Here is a 19,881-nt window from a genome sequence, read left to right as displayed (position 1 = left end):
TATATTCCATTAGCAGACATTTCCAATGTAAAACATTTTTAAGGAGCAGAAACACCTAACACTACTAAGTTTACAAGGTCACAAAATACAAAGTAAATACACAAAGGTCAACTCTATTTCTATGTATTAGCAATGCACAAGGGAAACAGAAATTTGAAATGTTCATTGCTTCCAAGAAAGGGAGATGCTCAGGTATAGGACCAGTGAAACATAGAACCTATACACTGAAATACTTCACTGGAGCGAGTCGAAGAAAACCTAAAGCAATGGAGAGATCCCACAGTTTCTTAGTAAACAAGACTGGTTCCAATTTCAATCAATTCCAATCAAGTCAATAAGAAGTTTTTATAATAAAGAATATGACAAACAGTCTAAATTTTCTAATGGGAAGGTGAAGGAACCAGAATACATAAGCATTTTGAAACAAGGTTTGAGGAACCACCATATTCAATGTAAAACTCACTATCGCATGCCTTCAGTAGTAGTGTAGGTTGCATAACCCCAAGCATAAGAGAAATAACTCCTGTCCATGCCTTGCTGGTTTACAAACCACAGAACCAGTAAATAGATGGAGTAGAACACACAAACAGGAACGATGATTTCCAGCCGCAGAAGGATGGGTTCGGGGGAGAATGACAGCCTACTGTGAGTCTACTATAAGCCTACCATGAGCCTACTGTGAGCAGGCCTTTGGTTCAATCCAGAAAGAAGAAGGGGGTAAGTGTGGAGATAGAAAATCTCCAGATAAATTATGAAGACTTTTCACTCACATATGCGTGAATTTTGTGTGTGTGTGTGTGTGCGCGCGCACGCATGTGCGAGTGATGTGGGATTCCCCTCTGATGTGGAATATGTTTTATTGCCATTGGTTAATAAAGAAGCTGTTTTTGGCCAATGGCAGGACAGAGAAAAGCCAGGCTGAAACAGATATACAGAGAGTGGGCGGAGTCAGAGAGATGCCATGTAGCTGCCACCACGTGGTGATACACAGATTAATGGAGATGGGTTAATTTAGGATATAAGAGCAAGCTAGAAATATGCTTAAGCTTTCGGCCAAACAGTATTGCAAATAATATGGTTTCTGTGTGGTTATTTCAGGGCTGAACAGTGGGGAATGAAGCAGTGGCCTCTCCCAATGTGGTCAACTATATCCACTTAAAACCCAAGAAAGCTTAAAAAGGAATCCTAGATACAAAAGAACAGAGTTAAGCATGACTTTTTGGTAGTAGCATTTTCTCTGGTTGGCTCTGTTTGCTAGAAGGAAACAGAGGTAGGATTCCTTTAAGAGTGGTCTTCCTGATTCATCAGTAGCAGAAAAAAAAGAACATGCAGTTTCAAAACAGTGGCTTTCTGGGCTGTACTGCCTGCATGAACTCTGGCTCTTTCAGGAGGCTAAGCACTTGAAAGGGGTTTGTAAACACCGTGTTACAATCTGTTTAATGGTGTGACATAGACCCACTGCATACCTGGAACTGGGGCAGTGGGCACAGCTCGCAGAGGCAGTGAATATGCCTCTGCCATGTTGGATTGGGTGGAGCCAAAAGGAAAAGCAGCCTTAGTCCTAGTAAGACTGCTTAGCATTTCAAGAAGTGCTCCTGGACAGAAACGAATTTCAGATACACAAATTCATACATAAAAGGCCTCTAAATGAGACACAGTGTGTTTTTAAAATGTACATAGTCTTGAAAGAGAGAAGAAAAAGAGTAAAGTGACAGTGAATGTAATATAAAAGAGTGCAGTCATAAATTAAAGGAGTAAAGATTATAAAATAAATATGAAACTTGCAGAAAAAGTAAAAACAAGCCACCACCGCCCAGCTCAAAGGTATCTTGACTTCACAATTTGGGGCTGAGGATTTGTTGCTTTGGAAAAGAAGTTCTTTTGTTTCCACAGAGGACAAGGAACCTGTGGAATCCTTCCAGACTAATGAGGTTTGATGGACCAAGATCCCCCCCGAAAGGTCACCAAGAACACTCCTAAAAATTACTTCGCCCAACAAAAAGCAGGAATCATTTTGAAGAGAACTATGCCCAAATTACCAAATATTATTTATAAATGTTTATTTACATTTAAAGGGGAATATGTTATAAAGATTTGCATTGATATGGATCTTGGTTTACTGATACAAATTTAAGGTCAATTTTGTTATATGTATATTTCTGCTCTTGATTAAGGTATTGTATTTGTGAAGCTCATTTATAAATGTAATATATAATTAAGAAATATAGGTTAACAAATAATCATCTATAATATTCAAGCTGTAGTCATGTTAGGTTTTCAAGATACACAGAGATATATTTCAGTTAGATAGGTATTCTTCAAATCTTTCAGAGACTACAAAATATGTCATTTAAAATGTTTTTAGAGCTTAGGACTTTTCATGACAATGAGACACATCTGCTCCTGGCAGTACCAATTACTTCAAGTGGATGATGGGCATCAAAGAGGCTCCTCATGGAGTTTTAGCCATTTGTGCAAGAAACTGCTCTTGCCTAAACTGTTTGACTTGCAGGACCCACAGAAAAATGACTGCTGAACTTGCCTAAAGGTGAGACAGTCCTTCAGGGTTCCTACTTCTTGAAAGAGACTGTCAGACATTCTGTAGGACCCACAAGAAAGTGACTGACAAACTGCCAATATAGGCGGAAATGTCTTTGATTTCCTGCTTCATAGGAAAGTCTGCCAGATACTTTCAGATACTTCAGCCTGTAGGCTGAAGATGGATGCTCCAATGTTACAGAAGAATTTTGGGTGACTGTTCAGGCAGCGAGATATTCTCTGTCAATTCTAGAGTTTTGGAAGCTGATTACAATGCACTTCCTGTTTACTTAGGCAATATATCCTTCTGGAGTCTTTGATGGAGTTGATGAATAGATAGTTATTATTATAGTTTTCCTTAGTTATGATAAAAGATAAAGTAGATATAAATATTGTATATAATTCTTGCTTAATACCTGTTATATGCAATTTTACTTTTAAAGTCAAAATCTTCCTTTTTATTTAAACAGAAAAGGAGAGGTGATGTGGGATTCCCCTCTGTAGGATGTGAATATATTTTATTGCCATTGGTTAATAAAGAAGCTGCTTTCAGCTATTGGCTTAACAGAATAGAGCTAGGCAGGAAAACTAAACTGAATGCTGGGAGAAAGTAGACAAGGTCAGGGAGAAGCTATGTACAGTAGCCACAGGAGACAGATATGTTGGAACCTTGCCAGTAGGCCATGAGCCTCATGGTAAAATATAAAATAATAGAAATAGGTTAACCAAAGATATAGGAGCTAGCTAGCAATACGCTTAAGTGATTGGTCAAGCAGTGATTCAAATAATATAGTTTCTATATGATTATTTTGGGAGTTTGGGAAGCCAGGAAAAAAACAAGCAGTTTTCCCCAACGTGTGCACACACATGTGTGTGCATGGCATGTGTGTGGTGGTCGAAGGAAGCCTGGGTGTGAGTCCTCAGGTGCCTTCTACCTTTTGTTTGAGACAGAGTCTCTCATTGCGCTGGAACTTTGCCAAGTGGGCTGGGCTAACTGGCCAGTGGGTTTCAGGAACCCACCTACCTCTATCCCTGAGCTCACCATCACTATTGGAATTGTGTGCATGTCTCCACACTGGGTTTTTATGTGAGTGCTGGGAGTTTGAGCTAGGTTCTCATGCTTTTGAGGCAAATGCTTTCCTAGACTGGACCACCTTCCCAGCCTTCAGATGCCTTACTACTGAGGTGTGGTGTGCATGTAGTGGCACAGTGACCTCACTCTAAGGAGCACAGCATGAAACAGGCTAAAGCAGAGACTAAGCTCACAGTGAAGTGGCTTCACTTCAGCCAGGCGATCAAGGGGAGCAGCGACTGTGGATCTCACGGAGTTACACAGCCTTGCCTCAACATGCTGCCGTGGAGACGCACTCACGTCCGTTGTCTGCTTCTCAGAGCCCACAACCTCAGTCTGCCCATGAGACAAGCATCAGACAGACACCAAATGAAACACTCCACAAGACATTTGACCAATACTCATCAAAGTCGGCAGAAACGAGGGAAATCTGGTTACCATGGCAGCAGGAGACCAAGGAGACACAGATACTGAATTTATTGCAGCATCCTGAATGGGGTCCTGGAATGGGATAGAAACATAAAGAGCAGGCAATTGGAGCAAAGTGTTGGCTTTTGTGCTGGTTAGGTTTCTTCTGTCAACTTGGCATAAACTCAGTTACCTGGAGATACAGACCCTCAACTGAGAAACTGCCTCTGTCATATTAATATGGGGCATTGCCTTAATTGCCCATTGATACAAGAGGGTCAGCCCACTGTGGACGGTGTCACCCTGGGCAGGTGAGCCTAGGCTGTGTGAGAAGTCATGTAACAAGCCAGAGAAGTGTACAGAAAGCAGCATTCCTCACGGTTTCTCTTCAGCCTCCTGCCTCAGCTGCCCTACATGATGGACTACATCTCTAAGACGTGAAAACCTTCGTCTTCCCAGTGTGCTTTTGGTCATAGTATTACCACAGCAACAACAGCAACAAAAAAACCAAACTAGGACAACCTTAGTTAATAAATATGCAATAATAAGGTGTATTGATTAATTGAAGCAATCAGATCAAACTAACATATCAGAAACAGAAGAGATTGCCTAAGGGGTCTATGGCACTTCCAATACCTTAATAATGTCACTGTAGTTCTCAAACCACCCTAAACCAGAAATGACAAGATGGTAAAAGCAAATGCAGAGACATCAACACCACACGAGACGCAGAAACTGACCTGCGTAAACACAGCCAAGTGAATGTCAAAGAAGCACAAGAGCAGTTCGATAAAGAAATCTTTCCAATAAATGACGATAAAACAATATAGTCATACAAACAATAAATAAATCTTGGCCTAAAGCTCATGTTAATATGAACATTAACAATGGATCAAAGATTATTATGAAACTAAACAAACCACTGCACATTATATACCACATAAATATATAGCTTTAAAAAGTCATGAGCTATCTTATATAGTACATGAATGTTACATAAATGTAATTACAATTAAATTTATCAAACTTTCAGAAGTAAACCTAGGAGAAAAGCTTCATGACTATATAACCTCAAGTTACAGTTCTGAAATTAAAAAGAAATTTCTTAGATATACAAAAGAAAAATTGCTGAGGTGATTCATTAAAAGTTAGAGAGAGCCTGTAGATCGGGAGTGTGGCTCAGTGGTCAAGTGCTTTCCTACATGTACAAGGTCCTGGAGACATTCGTGTTTGGGGCACGGCAACAACAATGCTAAACCTTGAGCTATGAAAGCAAACAGTAAGAAAACTTAAGACACACTTAAGCATGAAAAACATCTGTGAATCACCTCAGAAACACATGTTCCAGATATGTAAAGAACTTGCAAATCTCAAATTAAAACATGGACTCAGAAAATATCACCAGTGAAGATGGCAAACGCCTCAGGAAAAGACATCCAGCATCACTTCTGTTAGAGGAGCAGATTTAAGCCATGAGAACAATACTATCACACACCTATCAGAACTGCTAAGATAAAAATATTAACATAGTTAAGAACACTCCAAAAAGTCTGAAACAATCCCAGGAACCAGCAACTGAGGTGGCACAAAAATTAAACAGTTTCTGCAACACAAAGGAAATGACGGAATAAAGAGGCAGCATAAAGAATCGGAGAAAATCTGCCAACTATTACCTGGTAAATGATTATTATCTAGAATCTATAAAGAGCTCTAAATACCAAAACCCCTAGTAATCCAATCGATAAAGGGGCTGACAAGCTGAATGAACAGTTCCCAAAGGAAGAAGTACACATGGTCAATATACACTTGACACATCTTCAAGTCCTGCTTGACCACCAGGAAACCAAGGCTAAAATCTCACCTCTCAGAAGGACCATTAAGTATGAAAACATCAGGCAACCTGCGCAGGTGAGGATGCGGGCAAAGAAACCTTTAGTGGGGCATGGGTTGAGTGTCAACTAGTGCAGCCATAGGGAACCCAGTGAAAACTCTAAGCCAGAGCTACTGCATCATCCAGCTATGCCCTCCTGTAACACGAGGACTCTGAATCCTCGTCCCAGAGATACTTGCACCTGCAGGTTCATGGCTACATTATTTCACAGTAGCCAAGACACAGAGCCACCTACAGACCCGTCAACAAATGCAAGGCTGAAGAAATATGGCACATGTACACAACACAATTCTGTTCAGCTGTCACACTCACAGCAATATGGATGAGCTGGAGGTCATTATGGAAATAAGACAGACTCGGGAAGATAAGTATGCTTTCTCTCACATGAGAAATCTAGATTTAAATGTGTGCACGAGCACATGCCTCTGTGTGTGTGGTGGGTGCCAGTGGAAAGGGCTCCTGGGAGCAGACAATGAGGTCTGCAGGGAGAAGGGAGGGAAGGAGGAAGAGGCAGCGACTGTATGTGGACTGTATATCGTCTGTATGTGCCATGAAGGAAGACTATTTGAGGGAGGAAGGGAGAGGAGAGGGGGAGAAGAGAGGGCAGGGCTGTGAATAAGAACTGTATGATGGTACAAATGCATAAAATGTCATGATGAAATCCACTTATCTATGTTACCAAAAATTATTTTAAGAATTAGCAAGTGCTGATAAAGAAATGCCTGAACCTTTTAAATATTACTGCTGGGAATACAAGACAGTTAAGATATCCTAAAATACATTTTAACAAGCTTTTCTATACACATACATAACAAGTGTTTCTACATGAACAAACAATCTGACTCGACACAGTGCATCTGACTTGTTCTTTTATTTGTGTTTTAGGTTTACCTGAATAATCTTGGATAATGCACATTAACCTTTATTTCCCCCTCGTTTTTCAAGACAGGTTTCTCTGTTTAGCCCAGAACTTGCTCTGTAGACCGGCTGGCCTTGAACTCACGGAGCCACCTGCCTCTGCCTCCAGAGTGCAGGCCACCACAGCCTGGTTCACATTAACAATCTTAAAGACAACGTGGTATATTTTTTCAGGGGTAGATTCAATCCAAGGTCTTGTGCTTGCATGTACTTACTATGATATATATACACATACAACATTTATGCTGGGTCATGAATGATTAACTAACATTGACTTTTGTGGCCTGGGTTACCACATAAAATCTCGGCCAACTCTTAAACTCATAAAGTGATTATATCAACAATTCTTCTTTCATTGGTACTTTTATCATAAATAAATGATAAATAGATAGGAAGGATGGTACAGATGATAGACATAGATATACAGATGACAGATATAGGTGGATAATAGAGATATAGAGATACAGATAGATGATAGCAATTACAGAGAGATAGATAAATATAGATATTGCTTAGAATCTGAATATTAGGATAGCAGGGATCATCACCCCATCTTTATGCTTAAATTCATGCACTGCCCCCTCTAGTCTTCTAAAATTATTTTTAAATTTGAAGTTAGATTTGGGCCAGACCCAAAAGCTCAAACATGCCTACATAAGAGTGGAGAAGCACGCCAAATCTGTAAACTGCTTGTCATACAAGAGGAGCAAGCTTAATCTCCATATTAAAAAAAATCAGCTCTGCCATCAGTCAACTCAAATTGGCAAGCTCCAGATTCAAGGTGAGACAGTTCCAGAAGAAAATAATGTGGACCACAATTGAGGAAGACAACATTGACTTCTGGCTTCCACACACAGGGACACATGTGTATACAACACCCACACCCACACAGCTGATTCTGATGGTGCAGATGTGTAGTCGCAGTGCTGGGAGCAAAGATGTGGATCCCTGGAGCTTACTGGCCAGCCAATCTAGCCTACGGGTGAGCCCCAGGCACCAGTGAGCAACCCCATGTCAGAGATAGATGAGGAAGACTCCCATGGAAGGACTTTTGGCTTCCATGTACACACACACATGTAATTCACTCTCCCCATGTACACATACACATGTAATTCACTCTCCCCATGTACACATACACATGTAATTCACTCTCCCCATGTACACATACACATGTAATTCACTCTCCCCTTGTACACATACACATGTAATTCACTCTCCCCATGTACACATACACATGTAATTCACTCTCCCCATGTACACATACACATGCAATTCACTCTCCCCATAAACATGGACACATACACATGTAATTCACTTTCCCCATAAACATGGACACACATGTGTTATTCATTCTCCCCATAAACATGGACACATATACATGTAATTCACTCTCCCCATAAACATGGACACATACACATGTAATTCACTCTCCCATAAACATGAACACACACACATGTAATTCACTCTCCCATAAACATGTCTAATAGTCAATGAAGGCATACAATCAACCCTCACAACATTTTCATTTGTATGAAAACAAGCTTCAGGAGGGGTTGTGTACAGCAAGAACCTACGACAACCAATGCTGACTTTAACCATATTCAGTCAGGCTTTAACAATGCCCCACCCCTGTCCTGCTCTCTAGAAAAAATGAGTTTCTTTGTTTGTCTCAGGAAGGCAAAGATAGGAAAATAACCTTCCCTTAAATACATTTGAATCTGCCTAAAGAATTCAATGTGATATGGAACTTATAAAGACTGTGTACTAAGGGCTGGGAGATAGCCCAGTAGGAAAGTGCTTGACCATGAGGCCCTAAGCTGGTTCCCAACACCCATAAAAGCTGGAAATGAGATGAAGCAGGAAGAAGGGAACCCTGAGATTTCTGGATGGCCAACCTAGCTGAGTTCCTAGCTCCAGGGCTTAGTGAGAAATTCTGTCTTAAAGAAGGTGAGCATCAGCACCTGAGGAAGACCTGTCCCCCACAAGCACACATATGTACATGTACATGCATCTGCACACACAGACGCCTGTGCAACACACAGGATTGTGTGTTCACATTCAGTAACAACGCAATTAAACCTACACTCCAAAACTTGGAGACAGCAAGATTTTTTTCAACCACATCTAAGATTCTTGCCCCATAAAGAGATTAGAGCAACTCCCGCTTCTCAAGTACACTGAGCTGATTTAAAAGGAAAAAGCTGCTTGAAATGACCCTGCGAGTCTATCCCGAGATGTTCTAAAACACTAAGATAAGGAAACGTGACTGGAGCCTCCACTCCCCTATATGCCAATATCAACCAACAAAACATGCAGGGCTAAACAAAATGTACTCCACAGAGGCCACAGGTTCCGACGACTTGATGTAGACACTGTGTAACAAACTGATGGGTTTTTTTTTTTTAAATAATTTACTTTTTTTTGTGCGTTTGTGTGAAGGTATAAAATCCCCTGTAACTGGAGTTACAGACAGCTCTGAGCTGTCTGTTCTGTGGGTGCTGGGAATTGAACCCAGGTCCTCTGGAAGAGCAGTCAGTGCTCTTAACCACTGAGCCATCTCTCCAGCCCCCCAAATTTATGTTTTAACATGCAAATAAAACATATAAAGAAGTACAGAAAACAAGACCAAGAACAAGGCAGAGATCACAATGCTAGAACAATTTAGCTTGTTCTAACTCCCTTTACTGTCTCCTTCCAGCATGTGGCATCACAAGCGGCACTTTGTGACATAGCGTGATGCTACTAAGGCGTGTGACATCACATGCGTGCTTACATACTGTGATGTACTAACTACTAAGGCATGTGACATCGCATGCAGCACTTACATAGCATGATGTACTAACCACTAATGCATGTGTCATTGCATGTGTGCTTACATAATATGATGTATGCTAATGTGTGTGGCATCACATGGGATTCTTACATAACATGTTGTACTAACTACTAAGGCGTGTGACATAGCGTGATGTATACTACTAAGGTGTGTGACATCACATGCGACTCTTACATAGCGTGATGTACTAACTGCTAAGATGTGTGACATCCCATGTAGCACTTACATAGTGTGACGACTAATGAAGGTGTGTGACATCGCATGCGGCTCTTACGTAGTGCGATGACTACTAAGGCATGTGACAGTGTGATGTATACTTCTAAGACATGTCGTTGCGGGCGGCTCTTACAAGTAAGAAGTACTAAGTACTAAGGCGTGTACAATCCCTCCTCCCTTTCTTCCTCAAGAATCTTGGAGCTCAGCGCGGTGCTTGTCTGTGGATCTCTGTCTCTGCTTCCATCAGTATCTGGATAGAGAATCTCTGATGGCAAGTAGGGACGTCACCAATCTGCTTACAGTAGATGGCCACCCTCCACTATTACTAGGAGTCTGAGTTGGGATTCCTGGGGGTTTCCCTGGCACCAGGTTTCTCCCTAAGCCCTAAATGGGCTCCCCACCAAGACGTCTCTTTTGTTACTATCCCCTTCCATCCTAGCTCCAACCTGCCTCCATCCCCTGATCCCATTTTAGCCCTTCCTAGGGAAACCCATGCATCCCTCTGTGGGCCCTGCTTGTTATCTAGCCTCTCTGGGGCTATGGACCACAGGTGGTGTAATCTTATTTCATTACATTCATCATAAAGTAGGTCATGTTATACTCAGCTTTTCAGCCACATTTACGTATCCGCAGTAACTGGATGAGATGCTTCTCCAGGAGCTATGGTAATCACCTGCCATAACAACGCAAGCAGAAAAGGGTTATGTATATTGGCTCATAGTTCAGAAGCTGTAGCCCATGGTTTGTTGGTTCCATGAACTTCTACAGAACAGCACAGCATTAGGATATATATTATCATCTTAATAACGATGATAATATTACTATAGTAATAAATGCTTATATGATAGTTCAACTCGGACTAGTTTATTAAGAAGGCATTCAAATCATTTCATTGCTTGAACTGAATCCCTGGGGCATTCTAGTCATGATGCTCTGGAAGTCTAATACACAGAACCAACAGGACATGCATTTTACCTAAATATGTGCATTACATGTGCAACTATGTTTTTCAGAGGAAATCTACATTGTTCATTGCTTTTGAGAATGCCATAAAGCTGGGAGGAGAGCAAATGATTATTATTTGAACACAAAGTCAAGCAAAAATAAATGTATTATCATTTGTGGCCAAGTATCAAAGAATAAGCTGATCATGTAAAAGAAAGAAAACAAAACCCCAAACTGCATTGGTTTAAAATCAATCCTCATGAACTGCCATTTAGAGTAAGCAGGTTTAAGCTAGTGACTGAAGCTCGGATCTTGAAGGCCTGTTCCTTCCCTCAGGAGGTACTGTTCGGAGGTGGTGGCAACTTTAAGGGGTAGGGATGAGTAGGAAGTCTTAGAGCAGTGGTTCTCAGCCTTCCTAAAGCTGCAACCTTTCAATATAGTTCCTCACGTGGTGTTGACCCCACAACAATAAAATTATTTTTGTTGCTATTTAATAACTGTGATTTTGCTACTGATATGAATTGTAATGTAAATATCTGTGTTTTCCAATGGTTTTAGGCGACTCTTGTGAAAGGGTCATTTAACCCCAGAGGGGTCTGGTATGGGAAAATGGTCTGTATTCTGTCAATTATATTTTAAATAAACGCTGATTAGCCAGTAGCTAGGAAGGAAGTATAGGCAGGACAACCAGACAGGAAGTAGAGGTGGGTCAATGAGAACAGGAGAATTCTGGGAAGGAGGAAGCCCATTCCTCTGCAGTCCTGACCCAACCACAGAAGAAGCAAGATGTGACTGCCCCACTGAATAAGGTACTGAGCCACATGGCTAGCATAGACAAGAATAATGGACTAATATAAGTTATAAGAGTTAATAAGAAGCCTGAGCTAATGGGCCAATAAGTTTATAGTTAATGTAGATCTCTGTGTGATTTCTATGGGACTTAACGACTGCAGAACTAGGCAGGACAAAACTTCAGACAACAGGGGTCGTGACCCACAGGTTGAGAACCTCTGTTTTACCCAGAGACAATGCTCTTAGAGAAGCTATGCCATGCTGGGCTTCCTGTTTGTTTTGCTCCAGAACACACACACCCTCCATGGTCTTTGGTCTTACCACAGGCCCAAAGCAATGAATCATGAAATTAATCATGAACTAGAACCTCCAAAATTGTGAGCCTAAGTTAATCTTTTCTTTCTATAAACTGTCTATCTTCATAATTCTGTTACAGTGGTAGAAAACTGAGGAACAAGTGGCCAACAAAGAATCAGGATTTTCCTAAAAGTCTGAAAGCATTCTAATTTTTACAGTATGTACACACAAGCCAAATTTAGTGTAAACATACACACAAAAAAAATATGGTGCTCAACAGTAGTCATACAGGTTTATAACCACACACTTCGTGGCTCTACTGCAGATTCTGAGGAGGCAAGAATGGATTCAGAAGACGGAGTCTGCAGCTGGTCATGACATAAGTGATGAAGCTAAAAAAATGGAGCCTCAACAAATTCACAAAGCATAGCGATACTCAAAAGAGCAGTTTCTCTTCTCCTGAATCATCAATTATAAACTTTATTCCCTTTTCATTTCATTGTCAGTCTTTTGTGAAAATACTGTTCCATAAACTAGTCTTTGACCACAAAGAGTTTGAGAAGCGCCGATCCGTGGTGCGCCAGAAAGGAAGACGCCATGATGGACACTGTTCCACTTTACCTCTCAGACATGCCCAGAGCAGCATCTGCCAATCATCCAATCCCACAAGCAAATCATTTGATGACAAAGCTCACTTGTCTGTACCACGGAGTCTCTAGTCTAGACAGACTCAGAAGTTCCAATACACAGGAAAACAAATGACACACACACACACACACACATACACACACACAAAACCTGCTTCAGAAGAGTCAAAGTCGGGCATAGTGGCATGTATTCTATATTATATTCAGGCTTATATTCTAGCACTTGGGAGGCTACAATAGGAGAATCACCAGTTCAAGGTCAGCCTTTGCTATACAGAAAATTCCAGATCTGGGCTACACAGGGAGACCCTGACTCAAAAAAGTCAGATTCTAATTGTGAGGAAAATTTTCAACTATCTTAATCATATTCAACTACCTTATCTCATATTTTCCTTTTAAAAAATGTGTGCACAAGTCAGGCATGATAGCACATGCCTTTAATCTTAACATTCAGGAAGCAGAGGCAGGCGTATCTCTGTGAGTTCGAGAACACCTGGTCTACAAAGATAATTCCAGGACTACCAGAGCTGTTAAACAGAGACACCTTGCTTCAAAATCACCCCCAAAATGTACAAAGTAATCTTACTTAAAAACTAAAACAAGCCCCCAAATAGTAATAACCCTGCTATTGTGAAGCTTGATCATCCAGACAGGGGCACAGACAGACAGCAGCAAGAACTATGTGGGCAAGGCAAAGACAGGGACATACAGGCTGGCGCAAGAGCAGCAACTGTAGCCTGGATGGCAAGTAAGGCTGCTAACTGTGCTATCTCAGCCCACGAGTCCTCAAAGCTCCCATTCTACCCAGGCACAGCCAAGTCTTTGACGTCTGACTTCCTACATTCTCCTCTGTTGGTCTCGCTTCTCTGGCTAACGCCCATCAGATATCCCTTAACAAAGGCTCCCCTCACACATCCGTCCTCCTTACTACTATCACTCCTACGCCAATCCATCGGCACCAAGTCACCGCTTGAGAACCTGCATGCAAACTATACACGCTCTACTTGTGGCTGCTTTATACATTCGCTCTTCTGGACTCACAGAAAGAACTGATTCCAAAAGCTCTTGACTACAGAGAACTAGGTAGGGGAACTTCAAACCGGGCCAAAGATCTTTAGGCATGGGTCACACGAACAATCTTCCCAAAGCACTTCAAATTAATTTTAAGGGAGAATGACCTAATATTATTATTCCAGCTGGGATTTTAAATGGCTTATGGTACCCTGTTATACTTCCTTATCATACCCTGTTATATTTCAAAATTCCGTGTAGAAGAATCACCTCTCTTGATTTTACAGTCCTTCAAGGAAGTGTGATGGAACAGTATGACGGAACAGTAAAAACTGACAGTGGTGAGGTGTTATCCCTGGGACATTACATCCTGTCGTGGGTCATTCATTTACAAGGGGAACTGGACTGGTCTAGTTCGGAAGCCAGCAATCCTTAGGGTGTAACAGCTAGACAAGAAACTAGCCTCCGTGGGCAATGCAGCCTCTGTGAAAACCATTCACCATGGACAATCCAGACACGAGGGAGCACATGTGTCTAAGACATCCACGGTCACAGAAGTAGGCAGCGAGCAGGCTTTGGTCTACAGCCAATGGTTTGACCCTGGGTTGAAGTCAGTTTGCTTCAAGTTTTAAACTACTGCAGCGTAACAGAAGCTGCTGCCTTGTATCCTTTGGAGAAATAAGTTAGCTATGTCTAACACAGGCATATAGAGTAATGGCTCATAGCAGAGACTAGGGCGTCAGACAGTCTGGTATTCTCAGGCTGTGGAGGACTGGGTGAATCACACAAATCACTCTGAACTTTGGCTTTCTTTTAAGGTGGTTGTGAAATTCAAATGAAGAAACACGATATAAAGCACTTGGCTCTGAATCTAGTACACAGTAGGCATCTAATAAATGAATGTTCTTACCTTGATAAGGTATTGACCCAGAAGTTTTTGTCTAGGAACATAATTCCCCAATGAATGGTTTTTTACAGCAAAGAAGTAAAGTGTGCTTTATAATGACTGACATTAGGTTGGAAATGCTGAGAATTCTCATTAGCAAAGACCTAGATCACCAGTGTCCTTTTCTTACACTTACACACACAGTGTGTGTGCATGCATATACTTAAGATGACTTAAAAAATTTATATGTGTTCATCTCAATCCCACTCAAAGACGAATTGCTTTTAACTGTAGTGGAGAGGGGCTCAGAGACAGTGAGAGCCCACCCAACATCACACAGGTGTAAAGCAGGGCACTGAGGAGTCAACACTGGTGAGCCCAAGCCTCACCATCAGTCCAAACACGGCCTCGGTCCTAGCTCTGTGTGTGGTGTTTGAGTGAGCACTAAAATAATCTTTCCCCACACGCTATTTTCCACCTTGTTAGAGTTCTAAAGTAGACTACCATAAAAATCACTGATCTTAAAAAGGCAGTATTCCCATCTATGTGTTGGTTTTTTAAAAATGATTATCATTTGCTTTTTATTTAGTTAACACAAACTTTCACACCTGAAGTAAATATGGAGCAGTGGCGTTATCTAGAACAAAAGACTTTCCCCACAAACACCAGCAGCGTCCTCTCATGTGATTTCTGTGCTGGGATGATCGTTTACACAAAGCAGATGTGGACAGCCACAGCTGTGCTCATTATTCCACAAATCCCCAAGTATTTAAGAGATTATAAACCTTTAACTTTGTAAAGCCTCCCCATTTCAAACAAAATTTCTGCCCAGTGTCAAAGGGAAAGGATGTTGCTCAGCGGAGGGTTTGTCTAGCACCGCGGATCCCCTCATCCACTCCCTCCACAATGCTGAGGCACTGTGGGCGCTGCCAGGAACGAGAAACAGGAGCTGGCTTCACAGTGGAAAGCCTTCTGAAGCCCAGCAGTCTATCGCTGCACAGAGAAAATGGTGTGTTGACATGTAGGTGCTTCCAAATTCTAAGAGTGAATTCAAACTTAGAAATGGACTCGATGTTGAACTCAAGATTAACGTGTAACAAATTAAAACCATAAACTACAATCTATTAATAGATCTATGTAAGACAGTTAAAATTTTCTGTAAACTATATTTAATACATTACATCTAAACAAACAATATTGACTGCCAAAATAATCACCAATTAGGATTTAACTTTACTTTTCTATATACAAAAATATATAATTACAAGTATAAATATCTACTTTGAAAGGTAAAATAATTTTTCTTATTAGGTATTCTACTGGGAATAAGGTTGTCTAAATTTCAGAATAAATCGGGTTATCATTTAGCATTTAAAATAATATTCAAACATGCTGGGCTGTAACAGTACTGGATCACCAACTCTAATGCCATCTAAGCTGGCAGGCCAGCTGGGAACAGACAGTGTCTGCTAGTGATAACAGTCAATCGGTGGCTGTGCTAGAGACATCACCTTCCCCTTCTGGAGCAAAAGTGAGGGCTCCGTCCTACCACCCCCTTCCATTTCAAAAAATTTGCAAGTTTTCTAGAAAACTTGGAGACAGTTGAAGCCGGTGGTTCTAGGAATCGTGTGTGTGTGTGTGTGTGTGTGTGTGTGTGTAGTTTGGCAGTAGAAGCCTTGCCTATGATTCGAAAAGCCTCAAATTCAACATTCAATGTCCTCCCCCAGTCCTGTCTGAGGTGTGGTTGTGAATACCTGTAACCCCAGGGACTTGGGAAATTGAGACAGGAGGATATGAAGTTCAGAGTCAGTCCAAGCTACATGGCAAAATGTTGTTTTAAAAAATAAACAAAGAAAAGGAAAGAAAGAAAAGAATGGTTGAGTTCGGAAAAAGGGCCCTGAATCCCTTTGAATATCTGTTAAATCTGGTCTACGGTCCAGGAAACACAAATACACATGGAATTCTTATGCTCCTGGAAGACTATTTGTAGGCATGCCACAGATTCTGACTAAGAATCACAGAGACAGGAATAAAGTTTCCAAGGTGTCTTCAATCCTTCGTAATTCTACCTGATTTACAGGAACCAACAAAACAAATCATAAACAAATAACAAAGCAGAGAAGCAATCAAACAATAATACTGGTATAAGCAACCCTTCTAAGACGAAACAAAGGTGTTCCCAATACTCTGGTCACCAGAGAGCAAGCCGTGCTGGCAGCATTTAAAAACACAGCATGTGACTGGAGCTATGATTGAAGATTATGGAGTATAAAATGCCCCGCATATAAAACCCACTAATCCTTACGATTCCAGGAAGACTGCAGAGGCAGACAGTATTTTTATCCCTCTTCCACAGCGAAGGAAACGGAGGTTCAGATAACAACTTGCCAAGATGAAACAGCCAATGGGTAGAGAGAGTGCAGCGATTTTAACCCAGAACTAATTGCAGAAGTGAGCTCAGCCCACTATTATACCCTCCTCAGAACAGAAAACAGACCGACAGACCACACGGGGAAGCAGTAAACAATAATTAGTCTATTTTAAATATTCAACTGAGTTTGAGCTCCAGCACAGCAAAAAAATAAATAAATAAAAATTTTAAATACCAATTTCCTCTTGATTCATTACTTAAAACTTTTTTCAGAAAAAGAAATGGCTAACACCAAAGACCCTACAGCTGAAAACCATGGCGTTTTGTTGTTTTATGAAACATCTGTTCTTGCTCGTGTCTTTAGTTCTTCATATACAAAAATAAACTCTTTGTTGAGGTTTCAAATATAAGGAATGGAAAACTTATTTTGGTTTTTTGTTTAGATTTTGCTGCTGTTGTTTTGAGACTGGGTCTCATATGGCCCGGGCTGGCTGCAAACTCAGTGTTGTTGAGGATGACCTTGAACTGCTGGCTCTCCCGAGTGCTGCCGTAGGTGGAGGCTCGCACCACCAAGCCCAGTCTGTGCGGTCCCTCAACTGAGTTACTGCCTCAACTCCTAACGCCATCAGACCCTTAAGGAAAGGACGAATTTTTGAGTGAAAGGGGAATGTCTCTGTAGGTTCTGACCCTGCATGGGATTTGACAGGGGGGAGGTTGAGTTTCTGTAGGGACAGGAAAACGATACTCTCTGCTTAATTGTTCACTGTGATTTTAAGTTAGGATGTGGAATTATTACGGAAGACAGGACGTTACAAATCATTAACACTGGCGGCATCAAATGCTGAAATAGCAGCTTGAAGTGTAAAAATGCAGACTGGGACGTACACAGTGGTAGTGAGCTTGCGAGCATGCACAAGGTCCAGAGGGCGCACGGGGTGGGGGTGAGGGGGACACACTAGGAGAATAAATATGAAACCAAGTGCACACAGCTCAGTACAGCATCCTGCGATTTCTTTTCTATGTCTGTGTTTCCACTGGTTGGTATTTTAAAGGCAACATGACTTAAGTTTTAAGTAGGTCAGTTTGACTGACGAAGGTGCCAGGAGGAAGCCGGCAGAAAAGCAACTGCTAATGGCAAAGCTACCTGCATGCATTTACAGGCTCGGGCACCATCAGCAGAAGGTGTCTGCTTAGCCAAGAGTATACCACCCGCCCCTTAGGCTGGCCAGGGCTCTCCGGACATGCAGAAACAGGAGTGAACGCAATTAACTTATGTAAGAGAAAACCAGTATATATATATATATATATATATATATATATATACCAACTCACGTGCACGCACCTAGCAGGTTAATTACTTGTGGCAATCCAAGGTTCTAAGAGAGACCTTTTCCCCAAGTATCCGCCCACGCTAACAATAGCTTAAGGTAAGGAGCAGCAAAATAAATCAAGGTAGGCAATTGCAGCAGGTTAACAGGACTATTCAAAACTGCGAAGATTTCCACGAAAGAGCATGAGAGTCAACACTGCCAGCAGGAAAAGGAATGTGACAAGCTTCCCACCGTGAACCTCATCGTCAGGAAGGACCGTGCAAACCCGAGAGCCGGCTAGGAACCACAAAGTGAGTCCGCACATCGGGCGCCCTCCCTGAAGCAAGCTGCGAGCTCAGCCCGAAGCGCTCGCCGCCTCGGCGGGTGCGGTGACAGCCGGAGCCCCGGGAGCCCCGCCACGGGGACGCCCCGCAGGCCGCCCGCCCGCCCGGGACCCCGAGCACCTGGGACAGCGCGGCCCGCGAGGCCCGCCCGAGTCCTCTCGCTGCTCTGGGGGACGGCGCCGCGAGGCCGCCCTTCGCCGACGCGAGCGCGGGTGGGATGACGACGCGGGGATTACCTCGGTGTCTGCGCTCGCCCCGCAGGCCGAGCCGCCACACCCGCTCCGCGCCGGCGCCGCGCCAGCCCGGCTCGCTCGGACACCCCGCGGATGCGCGCTCTCGCCCGCTCGTGCCCGGCCCGCCGGAGTGCGCCGGAGAGCCGCGGGGGCGGCGAGGCGCGGCACTCTGGGAAATGTAGTTTTCGAGCTCCTCTTAGGGGAGCGCGCCCGCGGGCACGCGCTCCTGCCCTGCTCCGCTTCCCTTGAGCAGTGTCCATCCATAACCCGGATTTTCTATCTATTCTTAATCAGTTTCGCCGCATGTTCTGTCTGCAAAATGTGCACAAAACAGCTTGTGTCTGCAAACTAAAGAAGTAATTGACCAAGTACCGCGTGCTACATAAACATAAGTACTAATAAAAAATGGTGAGATAAGCCAAATTCTCAATAAAGTCGTGGAAATGTAGAAAAAGAGGACAAGAGAACATTTTAAGATATTCCCCTGAGCTCTTTTTATCCAGTGCATCCCAAAGTTCCAGAATCTTCAAAACTTAGAAGAAATGGAGCCACAGACTGGGTGGCAGTCTTCTTGAAGTAACCTCAGCTGTTAGCCTGGCGGAGCACGGAGGTACAAATTGGATCCAGCCCAGGTGAGCTGGAGAGACTCAAGCTGAACCTGAAAGGGAGACAGGTGTAGTCAAGGGCCGGCTCCCACTGGTCTACTTACACAAGAAAGGCCCGTTCAAACATCACCCCCAGGTGGGGACCACTGCCTTCGAGCCTCTTCCACAGGCCTCTGTCATGAGGAACTCAAGTCCCCAGAGAGAAGAAAGTGCTACAACTCTGGGCATAGAGAGGAATTCCAGTTGGCATAGCAGGGTCAGACAAATATATATATTTTTAAGTAAAATATTTATATCAAATGTCACTAGAGAGGGAAAAGCTCTCAGACATTTACATCTTCCTAAATACATTTTATCTCTGAAAAGTTTTTTACAATCGAAACAAATGGACGCTTTCCTTCGCTCCACCCTCACGCCTCCATCCTTTGCCAGAGAGCGCCAGTGTCTTACAGGGTTGATTACAAAGGTGTATTACTTCCTTCTTACAGTGACTTTTCGGCTCCAACCTGGCTATGAGAAGACACAAGTCTGGGTGTTTTGTGAGACACAATACTTCTGTGCAAT

At 42.5% G+C, this 19,881-nt stretch overlaps 1 protein-coding gene across 5 annotated transcripts in view; it reads right to left on the bottom strand.

Annotated features, from left to right (window-relative positions):
• Positions 1-18,836, bottom strand: part of Klhl8 (kelch like family member 8) — a 47,637-nt gene extending 28,801 nt beyond the window's left edge. Inside the window, exon 1 of one of the 5 annotated variants that reach the window (XM_057773090.1) lies at positions 18,716-18,836. The gene's annotated coding sequence lies outside the window, so the exon portion shown is untranslated. Of the gene's footprint in view, positions 1-18,167; positions 18,233-18,599 lie in introns of those variants that run through there. The other 4 variants (XM_057773093.1, XM_057773089.1, XM_057773092.1 and 1 more) reach the window with 4 other exon arrangements.
• Positions 18,837-19,881: the final 1,045 nt, after the last annotated feature.

The sequence above is a fragment of the Chionomys nivalis genome, chromosome 6 (assembly GCF_950005125.1).
Source record: "Chionomys nivalis chromosome 6, mChiNiv1.1, whole genome shotgun sequence".
Taxonomy (NCBI): domain Eukaryota; kingdom Metazoa; phylum Chordata; class Mammalia; order Rodentia; family Cricetidae; genus Chionomys; species Chionomys nivalis.
This window is presented reverse-complemented; position numbering and strand designations above follow the sequence as displayed.